Genomic DNA, 8,721 nt, shown 5'->3' with positions numbered 1-8,721 from the left:
CCTATCGAGGGAAGAGGGTGGGGAGAACCCCGATGGGTGCGTCCTATGGCAAGGTGGTCCTCGAGAACTGGAAGGCTTCTCATAAGGTTTTATCAATGACACCCTTAGTAATTGTTTAGTTAGAACCCTCATTCATGCCGTTTTAGGGGACTCGAATGGGACTATGCCCTATAGGTAGAGAGGTTGAGTGCCACATCCCTCTTGTTTCCTGTTCTCTTTGAACCAAGTGTGGCATGGATCTTCTTTGGATTGGGTATCTCTGCGTAAAGTAGGATATCCAGAATTCGCTGATGCTAGAATGCTGTCAGGAGACCTTGATCACTAGGGACTCAAATTTTAGGTCAATCCTGCAAACATTTGGTTACAAGGTGGACTCCAGAAACCCTAGACGACAAACCCTATAACATTCCATGGGAGTGCCAAGTAGTGTCACTTAGACTATTCTCTCAATGAACCACTAAAAACATGCCTAGATAGCCGATAGGGGAGCATGTTATAGTTGGTATCAGAGCAAAACTTTGTAATGGTATGTGATTGATTAATGTATGGTTCATAGAGGTATCTTAAAGATAATAATCCAAGTGGTATGGCTTAGTGTTAGGTACCTTTTGCACCCACGAATAGTGACATGCAAGAGAAGAAATTCCTTGTCAAGGAAATTAAGGCATGCGAGTTTGGTGGAAAAGGGATAGACGTCACAACAGAGGCGGAAACATGGATTGAGTCGATGAATGATTAATTCTCTGCTACGAAATCTGTTTCTACCAATCAGATAATGACAACCAAACTTAAGCTAGTTGGCCAAGCTCGAATATGGTGGAAGCAATGGTGCAAAGATCAAGGTATTCTTGAAGCCCCTGTCACTTGGGCTCAGCTGAAAGATGTTGTATGCAAACGATACCTTCGGCGAACCTACCAAACTTTGAGGATTAATGAATTCTTCAAGCTAAAGTAAATGGAATTGAGCCTTGGAAGCCTACTACTTAAAGTTTCTAACTCTACTAAAATACGTGGTGCCACCTATGGATATTGTGCAATGTGTATCTAAGTTTTGCCATAGCATGAACACTCCTCTGAACCACCGTCTTGAAGAAATGCATCGATTAGACTTGGAAGATACATTTCTTTGAGCAAATGCAATCATCCAAGAACTTAAATCAAGAAATTGTGACAAAGATGATTCCTAAGATCATCACAAGAGATGCCACACGTGTAGAGGGATAGGGCACATCCATACGAGATGTCCCAATCGTCGATGCTTCCAGTGCAATGAGCTAGGGCATGTCCAAGAAGAGACTGCCCTAACTTAGGTCCAGAAGATATTGAGCCTCCAAGAAAACAAAGTGACACAAGTGTAGTCTTTGGATACATAGAGGAATCAAATGAAGATAAAGACCTAGAACCTACTACACCTCTTCAAGATGATTAGAAATCCTAAAAATTTTATCGGCATGTAAGACAACTTGTATTGAAATAAACCTTAGTCTTGTAACTATAGTTAACCTGAGTAATATGACTTGCATCAATTTTGAGCCTAGAACTTATGAGTAATCACAGATACTTTAGCAAGGAATGACAATTATAACTTGCGATGAATTTCTCTTAAGTTGTTTCTTCACAACTAATATAGATTGGATCTTACCAGAATGTCAAAGCTTGGGAGTATTCTTTAATATTACAAGCAAAGCCGATTGTCCATGAATCTCAATCTAGTTCTGAAAATAGGAAAATTTGGAAATAGAGTTTCGAAGATGAAGAACCACTTTGGTTTATTAAAAGGATCCTAGGGCAATTTGGTCTAAAGAAGAAAATCTTGCCAAAGACAATGAAGAATCTTGTGACCCCAAATGACAAATTTCCACGTTGTTTCTATTGCAAGGATTTAGGTCATTTCAAAAGGGAATTTTCAAAGAATCCTAAACATCAATGCTCCTAGTACAACAACATTGGACATATCCACATCAATTGTTCCAACAGGACTCAAAGAGAACTTGAACGTACAAGATATGGAGTTATACAATCTTTAGTAATGTAGAACCTACCAGGAAACTATTAGAGGCTTAGGAAAAACCTAAAAGATATTCATGTGATGTAATTGCAATAAACTTTTCTCTTGCAATTTGGACTCGGTTATATCTAATACAGTAAGTTGTTGTTTTAAAGCACCATATGCTTATGAGTGAGCAATGAATGTGTGATGGGTCCTACCCCACAAGTTCCTAAATAAAATCCCCAATTCTTTCGAGACAAGGACATCTTGAGTTCTCTAAGGGGGAGAAGATGTAATATCCCAACCGTGCTGCGCATAGGAACCCTCTACAAATTTTCATAAAATTAGTTCAAATTTTTTTTATCACTCTCCCCCCAAGTCGTCACCGAACAAGTAGTGGGGAGGAGGAAGAAGACGATGGCGATAAACAGCCTGAAGGTGACAGCAATGAGACGATGAGAAAGAGGGCCACACATTGTCACACGGAATAATACACATGGGGGATTCGTGAAGTCACTCGCTGCAGGGACGCTTAGCAAGATGGAAGCAAAAGATGATGAATATTTGAAGTAAGACTACATTCGATCCAATATAGGTGAAGACATGATAAGATGAAATTGGAAACAAGAATTTCCATCTTTACCAGATCCAATTCACCAAATTCTTGTTTTAATGTATATATGAATAAATTTCATAAATCTTTCTCAAAGATTTTCAAGGCTCCTTACTTACAAGAGAGGGTAGTTTTGCAATGGTTGAACATGAAAGAAGGGCAATTGAAGTGATGGAACTTCCAAATAAGGTCCCAAAGGAAGAGATAAAGCCTTTTTCTTGAAGACAAATTGATCACAATCTTCCTTTAGAACTTCTTCTTTAGAGATAAGTCTCTCAATGTCACCACTTTGCAATATAATTTAGAGGAATAAAAATTTGTGATAGATTCATCTTTAATAATCTTTTGTGGTGTCAGGGACATCGTATTATCTTCAAATAGAAGCCTTTAAACTTTAGACATATTTTGATACATATTATTCATCCAAAGGTGACATTGTAGTAAGCTCACAAAGCTCCAGAACCTAACCTAGTTCTAACTTGTCTGAAGCTTCGTTGCAATTGTAACAGAATACGATGGCGGGGTGGAGCTGACCAGCATTAGGTAGAAAATTTGGCAAGAGAAGAAGCCAAGCAATAAGCCTTCTTCATTGAAGAGTAGTTAAAGGTAGCTATAGTGATCTATGTGACAAAAAGGTGGCCGATCCATATAGTATATTCACGCAGAAGATAAAAGCCTTGGCTTGGTAGCAGAGAATGACAAACGGGAGTTTATTGCTCATATAGAGAGATAACAAATCATCCTTCATTCGAATCTATCATCTGTTAACAAGTCTGCATGGCAAAGAAGTCGTAAAGGAGATGAATAATAGGAGGTCGATTCTAGACAGGAAGTGCTGCCAGAAGGGTTCTCGGTCTCGTCACCTTCCTAAATTCATGTTTGCTGATGTCGTTCGCTCCATTGGAAGTCTCATCCTCACCTTCAGGTCCTCGTCTGCAGCTTCAACTCTCCTCCTCCGTCGTCTTTGACAATTCCTTTGCCGTTATCTGCCAGCTTTTGTGTTACCTTTGTCGTATTGTCTTCAGTCGTCGCCTTTGGCTCTCTCTTCGTCCTTCAGGTCTCTGCTTCCCATCGTCCTTCAGCTCCTTTTTTGTCGTCGACTTTCATCTCTCGTCACCTTCTCTCACCTTCACCTTCATCCCGCATTGTCACTTTGTGTTGTCACTCCAGGCACTGTCTGAGAAGTCATCTGGTTGGAGTCTCGTTGGTGCTACCCTCTTCGTCATCCTTTAATGGGGTAGAAAACGTATGCAACGCTCACCTCTTGCCATGCCATTGTCTCCTCTCCCTCCTTTTAAACTCATAAAACCACCTCCATTAATAACCCCACCCTCAATTCATCGTTTCTAAACACAGATACATCAAAAAGTCCGTGGCCAATTAAAGCTTAAGTTATTTTAGCTTTTGTTCAGAGTCCTTCATCATTGCCCACGTCATGGAATATGCCATTATCTCTGCTCACAATCCATCAAAACCATCGACATTCCTTTTCTAATATCACAAGTCACATTCGATAATTCGAATCCATTAATGTCTTCTTCCTAATGCTGCATTCTAAAGCCACACGCACACTTCCTTGTCATAATTACACCCTTATGATTTTAATAATCTCGACTTCTATCATTGTTAATCTTAACATTGTGATTATTATGGCAAGTGAAAAAAAAATCCTTCGTAAATGCAATGCCCTTTTAATGCTTCATGGGCAATTTCCAATGCTTGTTTTTCAATATTCTTCTCCCATCCTTAGTTAACATGAACTTCCTCAAAATTTTATATTGCTTCTTGGTCTGAAATGTTTGCTTATAGTTTTTTATGGCCATTCTCGCATGCCAAATATTGATTCAAGCTTTCTCGATAGTTGCTACCTAGTAAGGATGGAAAGATCTTGTAGGTAAACCTAGAGCTTTGATGGCACAAGCCATTCTATGAAACTTCCAAAGTGTCATCATTGTTTGCAATATACAATGAATCTCATCAATGACACCGATAGCTGAGCTTCAGCAATTGAACAACTATGTCAAACCTAGTAGAAGCTCCATAATTAATCTCCTCGAGTGGTTCTAGATGGTTTCCCATATCATCATATTAGAGTCCATAGATCTTCTTGACTATAGAAAGCATTTTGCTACTTAACATCCTTCCAAGTTGTTACACAAACATGTCTTTCAGGTTGTCGCATATTAATAATAACTACACCTCCATAAAACATAGAATCACCAAACATGATGGGGCATTCACACCTCACCACCCTTCCAAACCTTGAACAAATCTTTTGTATTTCAACCAAACTGAAATTTCCTTCATATTTCTTCCATAAATTTTCTTCATAAGCTCTAATATGGTGTGCAAACCCCTTGGAGTCTTCAAAATGATCATTCTCTTCATATGATCCTATTGTTTGATGTAATGTGTGCTAGCAAAAATATGCTTTGGAATAGAACTTCACGCCCATCCACTCATAATTTGAGATCAATTGCAATGTCAAATCCATGATATGAAACCAATCAAACGATGTTCACACTAAAAATTATGAATGCACTGAAGAGAATGTGTCCAGCCTAACTACAGATGCTCTTGCGTCATGCAAATGCAACCATAAAAGGTACACACAATGGAGATACACTCCTAATGAAGCTAACTAATGTGATCAATTTCTTGGCGAGAAACTCTATCCTCAGATTTGCAGTGATGGAGATGCAGCATCACGACAACGTGTGCCACCTCTCTCCCCCCCAATAGAGACTGCATGGCGGCAAGCCAAATCTGGCTGCCCAGGTGGAGGGGAGGGCCTTCGTCATGCCTCCCCCATAATAACCCTATTTTCCCATAATAACCCACCTTCTCCCCCTATAACCCCCCCCTCCTCCTCATCTCAAGGAAGAGAGGAAGGGTGCCTCAATGCAGCACGAGCATAGAGAGAGAGAGAGAGAGAGAGAGAGAGAGAGAGAGAACCTTCTAGAAGGTTCTCCTCCCTTTTCCCTCCTTAGAGGGTGTCCACATGCACTTATCTTTTCCCCTTTCCTGCGATATTGTTCTTTTCACCCCGCAAGCTTAATTTCCCCCCCAAATGGCCTCCTCTTCTTGAGTAAGAGGCTGCTGAAGTCTTGTGGGAATCGCACTAAAAAAGAGAGAAAGATCGAGAATGGCCCCCAAGTAGAGAATGCCCCCCAAGTAGAGAATGCCAAGCATGGATGGCATTCCTAGAACGAGCAATGAAGCTTCACGGGCAAGGGCATCACTGCAACTATCGTAGGTGTGACAAGAACTAATGGAACTACTAGCAACACCCCACCTCTGGCCACTTAGGTCCAGGTTCTTCACTCTCTCTAATAAAGTATTAAGCATCGATAAGTTTTTACCTAGGACAATATTGTTTAAGGTTCGCAAGGTTACCTTGAGGGTTATGCACATAGACGGTGCATACATGGGAAATATATAAAACATACATCAATGGTACATGAAATGATCTTGCATTAAAAGACTTGCATCAATCCTATGAAGGTTTCGCATTAAATAACAGTTAAGGACTTTACCTTGTGTTGCCAAACCATGAATTGATTAACACTTGCACAATAATTTGGGAATTATTTTACATTAAAAGATAGTCTTGCCTCGGGTAAGTTACTCATGAATATATGTATGCATCACATGGGTTCAAAATAAGGTATTTTTGAAATAGCATTTACATACATTTTTTACGTACAGAAGGGTGTAATTTAAAGGGTTTATTTACAAATTGAATAGAAAAGGGTTATGCTTTAATTTAAACAAAATCAGACATAATGATATTTATAAATAGGCCTTGAACGCACATGATGTAGAGGATATACATATAGTAACTTCCCTGAGACTCTTGCATCATATTTGTTACAAATTTGTATTGCATTCTTTGCCTTAAAAGAAAGGAAGATAAAGTCAAGTTAAAATTCTACATAGTATTGCGCTAGGGGAAGGCTAAAGGATAAATGTCACTTAGAGGCGAGGCATAAATGCTCTTGTCAGATTGATTATCTCGCATTGAAATGATAGAACTTATGTCTTGTATAGTGTTTGAAACCTTAACATATGCCCTAGCCGAAGGAAGGGGGTCTTAAGTAAAATTTTGCATAGTATTGCTCTTAGATCCCAATGGGAAGAGCAAATATATGGATGGAAATGTTATCGCAACTATTCTTGCATTGTTTTGAAAAAATACAATTGGTTTTGTTGGTTGATCCAACAACACTCTAAATTCTTTTACATTCAATTGATTGTTGGATTATGGTTTAGAGATGATTATTCCAAGTACTTGTGATTGATGGTAAATTCGTAGCAGGACCTGTGCTGAAAAATTGCCATGGGAATAAAGGGAAGATGAAATTAGGGCTGACTACCTTGACTGTGCTTGATTTTTAAATGATTTAATTAAGGAAAGGTTCTTTGCATGGGTGAATCACCTCCAAGATCACACCACGGATCAACCCGAAAAGGGCATTGCTCGATTCATGGGCCGAAGATCAAGTGGTGAAAAGGTCAACCATGGGAATAGTGTTTCACTCCTAGGTAGCTTGCGGGTCAGGTAGAGCTCTGGACACCCCTTGCCAAGTCTGGAACATAGTTGAGGACCTTTCTGGCCCCAACGTCTGTGGTGTTGGAATATCATATTCTAGATCAAGGATGGAAATTGTGGTGCCATGTGATTTGGACCAGTTACTTCTGCAGGGAGCAGAAGGGACATATAATTTCTCATGTACGGACAAGAGACAAATATTAACTTGAAGATAAGTTAAAGAACTTGTTTGTCAAAAGGACTACTTGCTCTATTTTCGTGTTAGTACTATAAATTACGAGAAGGAACCCTATTTCCTAAAAGGATTAATTAAGGAAGGTAATTTTAAATGTCACACATAAATGTGATAGGACCTAATTAAACAACTAAAGAATAACTATTGAGGGAAGCGGGTGGGCAAAGCCTCGAGAAGTCCATCTTATGGGAGGGTGGTCCTAGAGAATTGGGAGGCTTCTTACAAGGTTTTACTAACAACAAACCCTTAGTAATTGTTAAGTTAGAACCCCGATTCATGTCATTTTAGGGGACGGGAATGGGACTATGCCCTACGGGTAGAGAGATTGAGTGCCGCATTCCTTTGGTTTCCCATTCTCTTTGAACCAAGTGCAGCATGGATCTGCTTCGGCTTAGGTATTTTGCATAAAGTAAGATGTCAAAGAACCGACGCTAGAATGTTTTCAAGAGATATTGACCACTAGAGACTCAAAGTTCAGGTCGATCCTAATGGGTTTGGCCGTAAACATTATGTTGCAAGGCAGGCTCGAGAAACCTTAGGTTATAAAACCCGTAACATTCCATGGGAGTGCTGCGCAGTGTCGCTTAGATTTGTTTCTCGATGGACCGCTAAAAACGTGCTTGGATAGTCGATAGGTGGGCATGTTACTATTATGTATGGTGCACAGATGTATAGTTTTTCATTTTGTAGAGATGCTCCTTTGTGTCAGGACGAGCTTTTGAATGGCAAGGATCTATAGCTCGCGCTTGGATTCGTGGAGTGCACATCCTCTTCTTTTTTGGTCATGTGATTTATGCAAGCATCTTCTATGTACTATATTGTTATCATCCTTTGTATCTTGCCATAATTCCATGAGTTTTCATTAGTGATTTTGTACTTATTCTATGTATCAGTGTTGTGGGTTGTTCAAGTACATTTTGTACTCATCTTGATGATCATTGTGCATCAAACATGTAATTCATTTGTAGAATATAAATACAACACATAGTGCTATATGTGGTAAGGTAGCTTCTTGCCCTGCTATAATTTTTCTTTCCTTTACCACAAATTTTTTCTCTTTGTAACCATTGTTATTAGTATCAAAAATTTACTATATGCATCGTTATTGGCATCACAATACGCATCGCAAACCGTCGCTATATGTGCTGATATTTGTGTCGTTAAACTGACACAAATAGCGATGCAAATACGGATGCATATAGCGAAGGTTTTATGGAGACACTGATATTGACGCATTTAGCAATCATGAGGGAAATTTTTTTAATGAACATTGTCATCGCTTTGAACATCAGTATGAGGCCTATGTCTTCTAGTGCTCTAGCAAAAATCTA

Source organism: Lygodium microphyllum, chromosome 6 (genome assembly GCF_053477565.2).
Source record: "Lygodium microphyllum isolate KBCC chromosome 6, Lygodium_microphyllum_v1.1.10, whole genome shotgun sequence".
Taxonomy (NCBI): domain Eukaryota; kingdom Viridiplantae; phylum Streptophyta; class Polypodiopsida; order Schizaeales; family Lygodiaceae; genus Lygodium; species Lygodium microphyllum.
The sequence above is the reverse complement of the archived record's forward strand: the minus strand, read 5'-3'. Positions refer to the sequence as shown.